This window comes from Myotis brandtii, unplaced genomic scaffold (genome assembly GCF_000412655.1).
Source record: "Myotis brandtii unplaced genomic scaffold, ASM41265v1 scaffold670, whole genome shotgun sequence".
NCBI lineage: Eukaryota > Metazoa > Chordata > Mammalia > Chiroptera > Vespertilionidae > Myotis > Myotis brandtii.
In genome coordinates, this window is record NW_005370611.1 from 1,883,221 (window position 1) to 1,899,933 (window position 16,713).

A 16,713-nucleotide genomic window follows, 5' to 3' on the forward strand; every position below is an offset into this window, starting at 1 on the left:
GTCTATGTGGGGTTTTGGGCCCCATCCCTTTACCTTTTTCACCCAGGTTCCAAAGCCTCCTTCCTTCTGACAGCTCTCAATCTGCTCCCTGTAACGATGCTGCTATTTCTATTTTGTTTGTTAGATTATCTTGTTCATTAGATTCCACATATGAGTGAAATCATATGGTACTTGTCTTTCTCTGACTGGCTTAGTTCACTTAGCATAATAATCTCCAGGCCCATCCATGCTGTCATAAAAGGTAAGATTTCCTTCTTTATTATGGCTGAGTAGTATTCCACTGTGTAAATGTACCACCTATTTTTATCCACTCATCTACTGATGGCACTTGGGCTGCTTCCAAATCTTGGCTATTGTAAATAATGCTGCAATTAACACAGGGAAGCATATACTCTTTTGAATTAGTATTTCAGGTTTCTTTGGCTATACTAGTATTCCCGGAAGTGGAATCGCTGGGTCAAAAGGCAGTTTAATTTTTAATTTTTTGAGGAACCTTCATACTTTAAAAAAATCATCACCCAAGGATATATTTTTATTGATTTTAGAGAGAGAGGAAGGGAGAAAAAGAGAGAGAGAGAGAGAAACACTGATTAGCTGCCTCCCATATGCGCCCAGACCAGGGATCAAACCCGCAACCTTTTGGTATAATGGATGATGCTCCAACCAACTGAGCCACCCGGCCAGAGTACCTCCATTTTTTCCCCACAGTGGCTGTACGAGCCTACATTCCCACCAACAGAGCATGAGGGTTACCTTTTCTCCATATCCTCGCTAACACTTGTTTGTTGATTAATTGATGACAGCCATTCTGAAGGTGTGAAGTGATATCTCATTGTGGTTTTAATTTGCATCTCTCTGATGACTAGTGACATTGAGCATCGTTTCTATGTCTATTAGCCATCTTATGGCCTCTTTGGGGAAGTATCTATTCAGGTCATTTGCTCATTTTTTTCATTGGATTGTTTGTTTTCTTGGTGTTGAGTTGCATAAGTTTTTTTTTATATACTTTGGAAATTAACCCCTTATCAGATGTATCATTGGCAAATATGTTCTCCCATTCAGTGGTTCGTGTTTTCATTTTATTAATGGTTTCGTAACTGCCAAGTTTTATCTCTGTTTTTTTGCAGGCTGTGTTTCAATAAGCATGCTACCTATCTCTCTTCATCTACATACTAGGGATAGTAATATATTCTCCAGGATTATTGTGAGGATTAAGTAAAACAGTGAGTCTAGAGTATGCAATACATGGAAGTTAGTGTTAATATAAGCAGAAAAGAAGAGTATTCTGCTGGTCATTTCTGTCTTTGCATGAATGAAGAGGTTGGGTCAACATGAGCAAGATAAAATCAGGCACATGTCCAGAAAAATAAGGGGTGGAGGCTGGGGGTCTTGTTTTGGGGGCTACCTCTAAAGCATCTAGCCTACTCCACAGAACACTCATTACAGTGCTGTCTTAGGGGTGAATAGTAAGGAAAGAGCAGAATATATGAGCAATGCTTATTTCTGACTGAAGACAGCTTCCAGTGTTACTGAGACCCATTGGAACAACAACCGGAGGTGTCAGAGTCTAAAAACATAGTAACTGTGGAAACTTCCAGAGAGATATAAGAGTGACAGCTACATTATTTGACCTACAAGGAGAAACTGAGAAAAGAGAGTTGACATGGAAAGTACAGAGAGAGAGTAACCAGGCAAAAAAGAATGGAAAAGTAGCAATGTGGATTTCAGAAAAGGTGGGATTTGAGGTTGAAGGTATAGAACAGAATGAAGAGTGACAGTCTAATGTTAAAAAGTACAGTTTATAAAGGAGGTATCCTATATAATAAAAGGCTAATATGCAAATTGTCCCCAAGGGCCGGAGTTCGACTGACCGGGAGTGAGATGTTCACTGGCCACCAGGGGGCGGCACGGAACATGGTGGGTGTTGCCAGTGTTGGTGGTGCTGGCAGCGGGCTGCCGTGGAGGTGCTGCCGGCTGCGATGGGCCCCAACGAGAGCAGGACTTCAGCAGGATGGTGGAGCAGGTGAGCAGGCAGTGCCAGGCCAAGGCGGGTGCGAGCAGGTCCCAATCACCCCACTGGTCACCCCACAGATTGGCCCTGATCACCAGCCAGGCCTAGGGACCCTACCCGTGCACAAATTCCATGCACTGGGCCTCTAGTAATATCCATAAACCTATATGCACCATACAACACAACAGCTAAATAATAAAGAAGAAAAGCTACTGAACATACAAGACTATAAAATAAAATATGATTTGGAGATATCCATATTGATCTCTCAGAATTGGGCATATCTAGGAGAAAATATTAAGAACAGAAGAAATTTAATATAAAACTATGTAAAACAGATAAATTGTTAAAGTTAACATTATCTGAGGAACTAGTGAATGTACTGAGGTAAGAAAAGAAAATCACTGATATCAATATTGAGAAAAATAGATAAGACTATCTCTTTTGTGCTGCTATGTCTAAATACCTAGGAAACCCAAGAGAGTCTAATGAACCACTAGTCAAATAATTGAGACAATTTAGTTAAAATAATAAAGACAGATGCACAAAAATCAACAGTTTCACTCTCTAACAGCAATGAGCATCTAGAAATAAGAATGGCAAAAAAAAAAAATGACAATAGGGATAAAAATACATAGGAACAAATTTAACATCAGAGGAACTTGAACCCAGATGCCTGAATTTCAGCCTTGGGTTCTGGGAGGGGGTCCCTCTCCTAAGTTCTTTGTTCCATCCTGTGTTCCTTCCTTCAGCCCCAGAATAGTAGCTGCCTCCTGCATTTGCTATTTCTGTATTCCTTAGAATCTTCTTTTAACCCTTTTAGAAGTTAATCACTTTTTATTAGTTAATAAATCTTTATAAATATTCCATGTTCAAATTACTGGCATAGTTTTTGTCTCTGACTAGACCTTGACTAATACAGATCTATATGAATAAAATTATAAAGTCATATTAAAAAGACCCTAAATAAGAACTGAAAAGATAGAAAGGTATTTTCTTAGATAGGAAGACTTAATATTATTAAAATATCTATTCTCCCTAAAATACATATATGCATATAATACAATTCTTGTTAAAAATTCCAACAAAGTTTTCACTTTTGGGGCAAGAGATAAAAATATCTTAAATTCTAATGGAGGAGGAATCATATGAGAACAGCCAAGAAAAGCATAAAAAGTAAGACCCGTGAGGAGGGATAGCTTTGCTGGAATAGAATGTCACAGGAATCAAATCTAAGTGGTATTGGCAGAGAGATAGACAAAGCGATCAGGGGAACAGAATGGAGAAACCCAGTAAAAAAGCCTATGGCACACTGGAATTTCATACATGACAAAGGCAGACTTTCATTTCAGAGGGCAGAGAGTGGTTGTGCTGGCTCACATGGTTAGCCCCCTAGAGCAGGGGTGGTCAAGCTTTTTCTGTAAAAAGCCAGATATAAAGTATTTTAGGTTTTGTGGCTCTTATTGTCTTTGCCACAACTATATCGTTCTGCCATTATAGTTCAAGAGCAGCCACAGACAATATGTAAATGAGTGGCCGTACTTATTTTTTTTAAATACTGGGATCAAGTCTGCAACCTGGGTATGTGCCCTGACCAGGAATGGAACTGTGATCTCCTGGTTCATAGATTGACACTCAACCACTGAGCAACACCAGCCAGGTCATACCTATGTTCTTGTAAAACTTTATTTACAACCCTGGCTGGTATGGTTCAGTGGATAGAGCATAGGCCTGATACTAAAGGGGCCCAGGTTCGATTCCGGGCAAAAGCATGTACCTAGATTCTAGGCTCAATCCCTGATCCTGGTTGGAAGCTTGTGTAGGAGGCAACCTATCGATGTGTCTCTCTCACCTTGATGTTTCTTTCTTTCTGTCTCTCCCCTGCCTTCCACTCTCTCTAAAAATAAATGGGAAAATATCGTTGGCTGAGGAGTAACAACAACAAAAACTTTATTTACAAACAGAGGCAGCCTGATCTAGAGGAAAATGAAATTAGCTTCCCTGTTTCTGACCAAATAAAAAAAATAAATTCTGCTGGAGTAAATACTTAAATGTAAAATATAAACCATGAAAAACTCTTAGAAGAAAAACCCAGATGGACTACAGGTATGATCATGTGAAGAAGGGCATCTGTCTTAATCAAGTCAAGAAACCCAGAAACCATAAAGAAAAGTGGGACATATTTAACTATACAAAAAAGTAAAATTTTATACAAAAGATGCCATAAACAAAGTCTAAAGATAAAACAATAGATTCAAGAAAAATGTTTGCACCACAGAGGACTGATGTCTGTAAGTCTATGAAGGGTTCTTACCAATCGGCAAGAAAAAAGACAACCCAACAGAAAAACGGGCAAAGGGCATGGATTTCAGTTTAACTGCAATAGGAAGCGCTTGGACTTTGAGCAGGGGAGTGATGTGACTGGTGGTTTTATAAAGACCACGCAGGCTGCTGTGGGGACAGTGGATTGCGGGGGGCTGGGGGTAATCCTGGAAAAGGGGAGGCCAGCTGGGATGGTTTTTCAGACTCCCCGGAGAAGGCTTAATAGTTGTCCAGTAAATGTGGGCTGGTTTTTGATGAAAACATCTATGCCATGCTGCCTATGGCATCCAGGCCAAGGATTCCTGAGCTGACTCCTTGATCCTTTCTCTGAGGGAAGGGCAGGTTCAGAATGTGGTATGACTCTTTCAAGTTTTTCTAGGTAAATAAATGTGAATCCATGGTGAGTCCGGAGATAATCCTGGCCTCCTGGCCCACATAGTTCTGTCTGATTGTCCTTGGCTCTGGGGACAGGGAGGGGAGGAAGAGAGGCAAGACTTGTTACAATCTTGAGGAGCTGGTGAATTCTTGGCCTAAGGCGGCCAGGCATGGGAGGAAGGGGATGAGACTGGGAAGGAAGAGGAAAGATTGAGAAACACAGGAGGGAACAGGACATGTGTCCTCAGCCCCTCTCGGGGGAAGGCGGCACCGAATAATTTCTCCTCTGTTCCTGCAGTTGGGAACCCGGCAACCTGGCTGCAAGTCATTTTGGCCACATGTGAAGCCAGGAGTTTTTATCTGCTAAGTGGTCAGAGTGAAATGACAACGTGCTTCTCCTCAACTAGGAAGTGGGCTCTGCCAGCCAGCAGCAGGGCCGGCAGCTGCAGCGACAGCACACAGGAGTGCCCACCCTCCTGTGCGAGGCTTAGGGAGCCTGAGGCCAACACCCGAGGCTGCAAGGCAGTCCTGGGCTGGAGCTGGTGACTGGGGCTCTGCGCAGAGGCTCTGCCTTTTCAAATGTAAAATACAAAATGTCCTGGACAGGAGGGATCTCTAGAGAAAAATGAAAGCAGCAAAAGATGGGAGCGGCTGTGGAGAGGCAGTGGAGCTGATATTTGCTGTAAAGGGGAGAGAACAGTGCCTCTGCAGAGGGACCCACAGCCTGCCACTGAGCTCTGTGCGGCTTATCTTTGTGGAGGCCTCACCGTTGCCTGCAAACTCTTGTGGATCCGAAGGAACTGAGGGGTGGGGGGAACTCGGCTCTCCTACAAATCTGCACCTCACAGCTGCCTCGGGGCAAGTTAAGAATGTTCTATTCCCATGACCAAGCCTGTGTCTGGTTCCCAAGAAGATGGGCACAAAGGGTCCCACTCGTCAAAGGGTCCCGTGCTGGTCTCTGTGCAAAGGCACACATTTCTGCACATGGGGAGAGTGCGTGCCCCCCGGAGAGTACCGCCACGTTGCTGACACTCAGGAAATTGAGACCCTTTAATCATTTTTTTTATTGCAGAAATGCCTCCCAAATAGTGAGTACTCAACACATACACTCCGAAGAAACAAATAAATGAGGTTATTTTTGAGTCATGTTCTAACAATCCATGCCAATATGGAACCCAAAGCAGAGGTGAGCACCAAGGGACTTCAGTCCCTGCCAGGATGTCTGATCCTCTTGGCAAACTACTGCCCAAGGTCCAAAGCTGGCCTGTAGCTGTTTTTGTAAATTAAGAATCATTGAGTCACAGCCACACTTATTTGTTACATGTTGTCTACAGATCGCTATTGCGCCCTAACAGCAGGCAGAGTTGAGTAGTCATGACAGAGATATATGGCCTGCAGAACTGAAGTATTTTATATCTGGCCCTTTTATAGGAAAATCTGCCAATCCATGCTCCAGGCCACTACCTAGACTCAGCAGGTTTGGGATGAGGTCAAGGATTCAGAGTTTCTAAGAGGCTACCAGGTGAAGCTGCTTGTCTGTGAGCCACACGTTAGTAGCAAGGTTCTAAGACACTCTAGTGCAGTGGTTCTCAACCTTCTGGCCCTTAAGGTTCTAAGACACTCTAGCTCAGTGGTTCTCAACCTTCTGGCCTTTTAAATACTACAGTTCCTCATGTTGTGACCCAACCATAAAATTATTTTCGTTGCTACTTCATAACTGTAATGTTGCTACTGTTATGAATCATAATGTAAATATCTGATATGCAGGATGGTCTTAGGCGACCTCTGTGAAAGGGTCGTTCCACCGCCAAAGGGGTAGCGACCCACAGGTTGAGAACCGCTGCTCTAGTGTATGTCAAGAACCAACCTTGAACAGGCACGCATTTGACCGTGTGACCTCACATCACCTGAGTCCACCACAATCAAAGCAAGTCTTGGGCACCTCTTCTTGCTGCACCGGCATTGCTTACTGAGAAAAGCCTGGCAGCATGCACCAAAGGAAGGGACTGGGACACACCACGTAGTTCACCCACATGTCTGTGGAAGCCAGTGGGCAGGCAGACCCTGCAGTGGACATTCACCGCCTTTTAACCCTCAGCATGAACTCACCCCTTTCCTGATGCAGCCACTTGGAGATTTATCTCTGCTCCCATTTCTGTTCACATGTTTTGGGTGGGGCATCCTCTACTTGCCCACTGTGACTGATGGAGGGAGCTCCCGAGGGAGCTCTGTGAAAAAGATGTTCCCTCTTTCCCAGAGCATGTGTACCGAGGAACATAGGATCCAGGCTGCTGTACCCATTTCATGACCCCAAGAGGAAACTCCTCCAGAAAAAGGAACTAGTATTGAAGAGAAAGCTCCAGGAGATGACAAAAGAAACAGCCTGGTGACCTGGTTTGATTCCCTAATCAAACTCTACCTCCGACTTGACTACTTATCCAAGTGGACCTTCCCATAGGTTTTTCCATTACATGAGCCCATATGTCCCCTTTGGCTTCTGTCATTGGGGTGGGGTAGCTCTGCTTTGCAATAAAAAATGTTCTGAGAGGAAAAAGTTACTGAAACTTTCCTTTAGGCTATGGTTGAACATCTAGGTCCATGTGCACTGTGACCATACATAAGCCTTTTCTTGAAACTACTGCATGTTTGAACACATGTCTGCATGTCTGCAGAAGAGCTGATAAAAACAGCTGTGCATCTCGGAACTGGGCCCCTGCCTCCCTGGCCATCATTGATGCCGCTGTTTGTTGACTCTGGCAGCTCCAGTCTCTCCAACAGCAACCAGCTCATGTCACAACATTGCCTCATCTTCCAGAAGGAAGATCCTAGGCAAAGGGCACAGGGATCCTGCCTCAAGTTAACTGAGCAAAGCACTACCAGAGGGCAGGTCATCCCAGGCTACACTGCAACAGGTAATGTCTTCTTTAGAATGTTCCATGTTTTCACCTTAACTTTAAGTTAACCCATGTGCTCATTCTCTCGCCCTTCCCCTCCTCTATCCTCTTATCAAAATGGCTTTTAGCTAGGAAAGAGTTTTATTATACAACCCATGGGAACGAGGTATATCAGTTTTCAAATCAGATAGACCTGGATTTGAATCCCAGGCCCACCACCTACTAAGTGTGTGAGTATGAGTAACAAGTTTAAACTCTCTAACTCCTGCTTTTCTTATTTTTAATATAATCACCTTGCTGAGCTACCGTAAGGAGATGAAATAATGCATACACCGATTAGTTGTAAGACTATGACTAAAAAAATAATATTATGACCATAACATTAATATTGGTTTAGCTCCTCAGAGGTGTTTGCTCTTTCATAGGGAAGAATTGCTTCTTTGCCCAACATCAGGAACTCTGTTAGAATTTCAGTCACAGCCACAGAGCTGTTCCTAGGTTTATGTCTAGAAGGTGGCCACTTCATAAAGGTAAGAGGCCTGCAAGGTCCTTAGGCAATGACTTTGAGAATCAGAAACACAAGCCGTGTATGTGGAAGTCAAAAGAGGAATGCCTGATATTGGAGTGGCCATCGGATAACATTCAGACCTTAGAATACCTAGTTCTTGGAGTCTTCTCATCACCGAATTCCGGTGGACTGCCCTGGAATTGGTTTAGGGTGGGACAGCCAGGAGCCTTTCCAGGTAGGTTTTCCTTCTAGTTGGTCGAAGGCGGCCTCACCCAGAGAGTAAGGCTATAAAAGTAACCCTCTTCACATAAACTAGCAACAGCCTCAGAATCCATTTTCCCAGCAGCTCGGAGAAAGGGCCCCGGAGTCAAGAGAAGTAGTTCTTTCACTCCAAGAGCAGTCACCCCAAGATTCTTGCTTAACTGACAAAACAGAGGGAACTGCAGACAGTCAGCACATCCCTGGTACTTCCATCCCATCTGACAGCATGTTATATGAGATTGTGCAAGTCCCATTTCCTTGGTATACTAATAACCCATGGTACATGCATTATTTGAACAAATGACAAGGTCCTGGATGTGCAATTCCCATTTCCTTGGTATACTAATAACCCATGGTACATGCATTATTTGAACAAATGACAAGGTCCTGGAGTTAAGACTCATTAACACTGAGTGTGGTACCCAGTGTGTCCGTGCCATGCAAGCAAATCCTTATCTTCTCCCATTTTGGAAATTTCACATTACATTCTGCTTCATGAATTCTACAACTCCATGGTAATACAGATTAACAGTTTGAAAAAAAATAACAAATAACATTCTGCTTAGGGGAATTTCAGACATTAGGCTTCTGATAAGAAGAGAGGGATAATGTCGAAGACTTTAGGATAGCATATTATCTTGGAGAATAAAAAGCCATGCATTGTTTTCATTCCCCAAGGCTGTGGGAAGAATTATTTAAAGATTATTTTCATAACTTTTAATACAATTAATTTCTATAAACCCCATGGACAATTTTCCTATTTTTAATGATTTCCCCCCTGCTTTCCCCCAAGAGCCTTTCAATTGGACAAAATTTTTCTTTTCAATTAAAAAAAAAATGAGTAGATGTGTCTCAAGACGGCTGGCAGTATTTTCAAGAACCAGTAATAATTTATTCAGGTCCATATACAGTAATATAATCTATCTTTACACACATTTCACAGAAACACGTGGTGTACACCTATTGCTCTTGGTGAGGTGCCCTTCCTGGGTGGAACACAAGGGAACCTCCACGTATCAGAGATCACTGATGACAGCCCTTGCCCTGTGTAAAGGTCATCTCTGCGCAGAACAATTCGCCTAGTTAAGGGGACTCCAATTTCTAAGGGCCCTGCCAAGCTGACGACAGAGTGAGTGAGGGACAGAGGATGTCAGATTTCAAATGCAGGGCACGGCTGTTGCTGAGCTGGTAGAAGGGGAGAGAAACCTCTATTTAGAACCACTATAAACATCAGGATCCACAGTGCACTGTGGAAGGAGGCTGTTCTTTCTGTCTCTTCGGGTGTGACAAAACTCAAAGTGGCAGCAAATGGCATTGGATGTGCTTCTGGGTGCCGAGGAAATGTGTGTGTGTGTGTGTGTGTGTGTGTGTGTGTGTGTGTGTCTGTCTGTCTCCCAGTGCTGGAGGACATGTGTGTGTGTGTCCCAGTGCCAGAGGGTGTGTGTGTGTGTGTGTGTCTCCCAGTGCTGGAGGACATGTGTGTGTGTCCCGGTGCCAGAGGGTGTGTGTGTGTGTGTGTGTGTATGTGTCTCCCAGTGCTGGAGGACATGTGTGTGTGTGTGTGTCTGTCTGTCTCCCAGTGCTGGAGGACATGTGTGTGTGTGTCCCGGTGCCAGAGGGCGTGTGTGTGTGTGTGTGTGTGTGTGTGTCCCCCCATACTGGAGGACATGTGTGTGTGTGTCCAGAACCGGATTGGGTAGCGTGTCACTAGGAGCATGATCTAGGAGGCTTCTAAAGTTCAGATGGAGAAAAGGGATGCAGAAGGTAGAGGGGGAGGAGGGACGACAAGGAAAATGGCCAGTGAAGAGCAAAGGGTAATGAAGCAATCCTCCAAGAGAGTATGGTGACTCCAAGAAACTCAGAATTTGCAAGTATTTTAATCCCTTGAACTATAGCCATGCCAGGTGAGCAAGGATACAAAAATATCCCAGCTCTGTAAATGCTCATCAGCGGCCTAAAAACACCTGTTTAAAACGACTCCAAGACTACCCCAGATAAACGGGCAGGGGTCGGAGGCACAGGGTCAGGGCAGTCTCTAAGCCAGTGGTTCTCAACCTTCTGGCCCTTTAAATACAGTTCCTCATGTGACCCAACCATAAAATTATTTTCGTTGCTACTTCATAACTGTAATGTTGCTACTGTTGTGAATCGTAATGTAAATATCTGATATGCAGGATGGTCTTAGGCGACCCCTGTGATTGCGACCCACAGGTTGAGAACCGCTGCTAAGCGAACCTGCCACGCAGGCAGTGCAGACCTGTGCCCCCACCTCTCACTGCTCCCTGGCTGCCTTCCTCCAGGAGTGGAGGGCTTCCTCGCCGTTCCTGGCTGCACCAGGCACCAATCAGGCTTGACTTCCCAATCTGAAGGTCTTTGTGACAACCAGCCAGTCTGATAGACCAACCTGGGTACCTGTGTTTTCCCTCCTTCAGAACAAAGTTGCATTTAGTTAGGCCTTTTCCTTCACAAGGCAGATGCCCAAAGCAAAGAGAGAGAAGCAGAAGGAATTTCAGACGCTGTGTCTAACTCCCCTTGGGGTAGCTCTGGGGCTGGAGCCTTTATGTCACTGTGACAGAGAACTGGTCTGTGCAGACCATGGCCAACACGCCTTACAGGTTTTCTCTCTGTATGTGCAGACGTGTGTTCTGTCTCCTTCTCCTTGCCACTCTCCAAACCACACTACTCAAACAATATGCATCCCTGCACACAGACACGTGTGTGTGTACAAGAGTGTGACGCTCACGAGCACACTGTGGCGTCAGCATAGCCCTTTTATTCCTTGGGCTTCTCAGTATTGTCTAAAATGGGGGTTGGCAAAGTATGGCTCACGGCCAAACCCAACCCACTGCTTGTTTTGTCAATAAAGTTTTATTAGAACACATTTGTCTATTGTCTATTTGTGTATCGTCTTCTGCACTAGAACAGGGTTGAGTAGTCAGTCACAACAGAGCTATATGGTCCACAAAGTCTAAAATATTTACTGTCTGGCCCTTTAAGTAAAAGTTTGCTGACCTCTCAAGTAGCACTCATACTAGAAAACAGATATTTTTTAGTTTCCAAAGGTCTTCCCCTCATTTTAAAAGTGATTCATGTACATTCACATCTTAGACTCACAGAACTGTATCAACTGTATCATTAAAAGGCATATCTAGATTATTAGTCCTCCCTAAAGCCTGGCATGAGTTCTCCTCTAGGAAATCTGTGGATGTCCCATCTCTCTCAACATTCCCAACCAAAGGAACTCCTCAGGTGCTCACAGGACAGCCTGTGATGCTGCCCAACAACACTGTGCGAGGCTCTTTCTCAGCCAGAGTGAAAAGCTGATTTCCTGTCACTTCTATCCACTTGGCTCCCATTCTGCCTTTTGGGGCTGGTGGATGAGGGGGGCAATTCCTTTTAGACAACTCATTCATTGTTTGGAGGCAGCTGACCAGCCTCACCTTTGTACTTTGCTTGCCTAGGTTGGGTGCCCAGTCCCTGCACTATTCCTTGGTGGTGTGCAGTAAGCTCTCTGCCTCCTGCCATGCTCCTGGACGCCTGTGTCCTTTCTACACCCAGGTTGCAAGGATGCCAGGTCCTCCTCCACTGGGGCATTTATTTCTGGCCGTAGGTCTGACAGTTTCTCAGAGGAGCTTCTGGCGGGCAGAGCAGAGGCCCGCCGCTCTCTTTCTGGAGTCCCAGGCACAGGGTAGCACCCTGCTCTGACCGGCCCCCATGGTGCCCTCTGAGAATGGGCACACTAAGCCTTTGTATTTGTGTTGGAGGCCTAGCAGGAATCCACCAGAGAGCTGGCTCTAGAGAATGGTATATTTTGAATTAACCACTCAACAAATCATAAAACGGGATTGTCAGATTCATTATGGAAAGGGCTGTGCAGAATATAATGCTTTAAGTACGTGTGGTGGCTGCTGGGGATACAACTGGTATTAGTGGCTTAAGGGGCTCAGAAAATTTCCACGAGACCATAACAAAGGCACAGCCTGCGTTTGGTGAGAACAATGGAGGATGGACCCTTTTCCTTCCACTGATGAAAGGAGAGCTTTCTTATTATTTAAAAGTTTGCCACTCCAAACACCCAATTCCCCTCAGTGTACCATATCAGAGCTACTGAGGGGAGGTAAAAAAAAATCATTAAACAACCCCCCAAAAAGAGCGCTCAATGAGGTCTCATTCCGTGGTAATGAGCTCCAATTTAACACGATCATTATTTCTGACATTAAAGGCCTGAGAATAGTGTCACATGCCCAGAAGCTATATATTTTTTTTACCCGATAATCCCAGAAATAAGAAGCTGCCATTAGGGACAGTGAGTCAGGGGCTATAAAAGTGCCTTAAAATAGGAAGGTTGCAACAGACTGACTTGACCATGGGCTGCGCGGCCTACACAAGGTTCTCAGCCACCTGGAGTGCCTCCAGCTGCTGCCACCTTAGCCGATCTCTCAGGCAGGACAGCCAAAGGTTGTGCTGCGAATGATCAGAGAGTAAGAGCATGGGTTTGGTGTCAGATGGATTTTGGATTTGAGGTCTGGCTGTGCCATTTGTGTCCAAATTATATGCCTTTGTGAAATTTTACCTAAATTCCCCATGCCTCGGTTTGGCTCATCTGCAAAATGGAACTTATAAGAGTACCTACTACTGAGTGTGGAGTAAATGAAACAAGATACAGAAAAAAGAGACTCCAACACCACAGAGGAGAAAGGAGTCCCCAGGATGATGGGGAGGAACATCCTAAGGCAACAGATGGGCTTTGGGCTTATGGATCAACCAGTCTTGATGGGAGCAGATCAGAAAGCTGAAGGGGGATTTTCATAAGAAGATAAAATTGATGTAACTCCCAGTATATATGAATATATTGAGACAAAATATACACAATTAGAGGAGAGTTTGTAGACTTGTCCATAATTATTACAGAAAAGCAAAAATAGAACCACTGGAAACAGAGTTATGTAGGAAAGGGAGAGTAATCATAGTATACCACTACATGGATCAGCAGGGCTGAATTTCAACCTGAGGAAAATTATATCACAATATTGGAAGGATGGGAATTTTATGTGTTTTTTAAAAGAGGATTTAAAAGAGAGCTGGTTTCTCATTTTCCACAGTGGGAAGTCAAAAGATAATGCCTAGAAGTAAAAATCAAGAATAGAAAATTTTAAAATTATATTTAGAGATGTGGAGATAAATTCTTGAGGAGTCAGTTAAAAGCATTGAGTGTCTGTGGACAGTAGGCACTGGGTGGGAGATTTTCAGGGGAGACAGTGTGCTTTTCTAACAGGCACTATATGAATGTAAAAGCTATGTTTTGAATAACTTTCATAAAAATAAAATAAAATTAAAATAATGAAAATTCAAATTGAAAGGGTCTCGCCAATTGATTTCCTCACTAGTTCTCCTAGATTTATTAGAATTAAGTCCAGAATTAGCAGTTACTCTTGTTTTTCTCAACCTTCTAGTAGATGAAATGTTAACAGAGGTGAGGAATGTTTTGGGAGGTGTATCTTTAATAGAAGGAGGAATACAGCAAATCTGGGGAGCATTGGCAAACCCTGAGAGGGGTGCATTTTGCAAGTGTGAAGTTCATAATCTTGGTTAACAATGCATGAGCCAAGTGACCTGTCTGACTGGGTGGTCTGAGTCATGTTCCCACAAGGACGGCGCCTCTGAATCTTTCTCTATTTATCCCGATGTACACAGTCTCCACCACAGTTCAACCCAGTCGCTCAAGGATTCCCCACCTGCCATTCAACTGTCAGGGTCTTGCAGAGCCTCTTCATACCTGCATTAAACTTCCCAGTTCACTTTGTTTCTTAGTCACAAAAGGTGCACTGGGGATACAGGTAACTGGGGGCATAAAGGCTATCTGATTACCATTCCTGTATTTTTTTTCTTTAAAATATCAGAAGACTTCTATTATTCTTTTAATGTCATTTCACAATCTTCCACCATATGTAATTTTTAAGAATATCTTTTGTTGCCTTAACCGGTTTGGCTCAGTGGATAGAGCATCAGCCTGCGGACTCAAGGGTCCCAGGTTCGATTCCGGTTAAGGGCATGTGCCTTGGTTGTGGGCACATCCCCAGTGGGGAGTGTGCAGGAGGCAGGTGATCGATGTTTCTCTCTCATCGATGTTTCTAACTCTCTATCCCTCTCCCTTCCTCTCTGTAAAAATCAATAAAATATATTTTTTAAAAAACAAAACAAAACAAGAATATATTTTGTTGCATGTTTTCCCCTACCATCTCTCCAATTTAAGCTTAACATCCCCTTGATGAAATCGGCATGTCACTTGTCAATATATTGTTGTCAGTCCCAAAAGTCTAACAATTGGTTCTAATGATCTCCCCCACGATCACTAACAGTGTTCACCATTGTGGTACTCAATTCCTGCTCCTCTCCCTTCCTCCATAAATTATTTATGTTCAGTACTACTAGCTGGCCAGCTGTTCACATGCCAATTCCTCTTTTTCCAAAGTTACTATCTTGAATTTGAAGCAGAGATGGCCACATACCTAAAGAAATTGGTGCTATTCACAAGTTTAAAGTCACCAGAGATGAGATTCAGTCTCTCCTGGAAAGACGCACTTATCCTCATGTGAATCTTCCTTCTGATACTTTGTTCTGTTTCCCAGCTCCAGTGACAGTGAATCAACTAAGGAGAGTTGGGACCTGGTTTTTGGAAAGAGAGGACAATGGCACCTGCAGGGAAACATATGCTCTTGGGAGTCACCACAATATCCACCAGGTCAGAGAACCATTGCAGAGCAAAGTGCTAGAAAATAGTGAGTTGTTAATTAAGAGCAAGAACTCTAGTAGTTTCCATCTTTGTGTCACCAACAGCACTGCTGTCCTCTACATATATGAGGACAAAGAAGGATGCAGATATGCTTGCAATGGTGCACAAAGCCCTGCTGAAATTATAAAAAACTGGAGTGATAAATACCTAGATTTTATATTAACTGAAGCTTTTTCATGGCCGCAGAGCAAATCAAACTTCATACCCTTTATAGAATATTTCCAGAGTCTTTATATGTGCTAAACATTGACCTAAACATCTTATATGTATTACCTCATACCATCCTCTTATTAACTAGTTGACAGATCAGGAAACCAAGGCCCAGAAAGATAAAGAAACTTCCCTGAGGTTTTAAGTGAATGTTTGGCCAAGCCAGGGCTCAAGAAGCGAGATCTGATCCCAATGACTACTCTGTCCCCCACTAGAGCAGTGGTTCTAAATGAGGGGTCATTTCACCCCCATGGCAATTTGGAAATGTCTGAAAACAGTTTTACTTGTCCCACCTTGGGATGGGGGTGCTACTGGCATCTAGTGGGTAGAGGCCAGGAATCCTGATAAACATCCTACAACACATAGGACAGCCCCACAGCAAAGAATCATCCATCCCCCAAATGCCAACAGAGTCGAGGTTGAGAAACCCTGCCCTATGCTATACTAGTTTTTCTTTAAGAAATTCTTTAAAAAAACACACACATATTTTTATTGATTTCAGAGAGGTGAGGTTGAGAAACCCTGCCCCATGCTATACTAGTTTTTCTTTAAGAAATTCTTTTAAAAAACACACATATTTTTTATTGATTTCAGAGAGGAAGCGAGAGTGAGAGATAGAAACATCAATGATGAGAGAGAATCATTGATCTACTGCCTCCTGCATGCCCCACACTGGGGATCAAGCCCGCAACCCAGGCATGTGCCCTGACTGGGAATTGAACTGTAACCTCCTGGTTCATAGGTCAATGCTCAACCACTGAGCCATGCTTGCTGGATTCCTTAAGAAATTCTGAATGGCCCATCGCATTCTCCCCAGCATCTAGAATAGTGCCTGGCACATAGTTGCTATCAGTGGCCTTATAACTATTACCAAACAGATTCTTTTTCTGAAATCAGGAGAGCCCCTATAAAGGACACCAATTGCTTTTCTTTTGTTATATAACTAATACCTTTAAAAGGTCTCTAGATTGGACTTCACCGAAGATGCTCAGAATAGGGGCTCTCATGTACAAAACTCACTACAGAGGAATACAGAAATCCCACTAATAAATCCCAATTTTGCACATTAAGTGTGGATGTATGAGACATCTACAGAGACGTTCCCGTACCTACCAGCTGTCCCACAGGACTTTGTTAAATATGCTCACATGCACATCTGAGGTAGAGTTAGACTTTTAATAAGGCTTAGAAGGAAGCCACGGCTCACTATAAAATGCTTGTTGTTTTCCTTTGTTCTTTCCTAATCATCACCCTACCTGGAATAAATAGGACAGGGCCCTAGAGGAATGCAGTCTCCTATTGAAGTTGGAGAAATAGCTGGGGGTCCGAGAAGAAAATA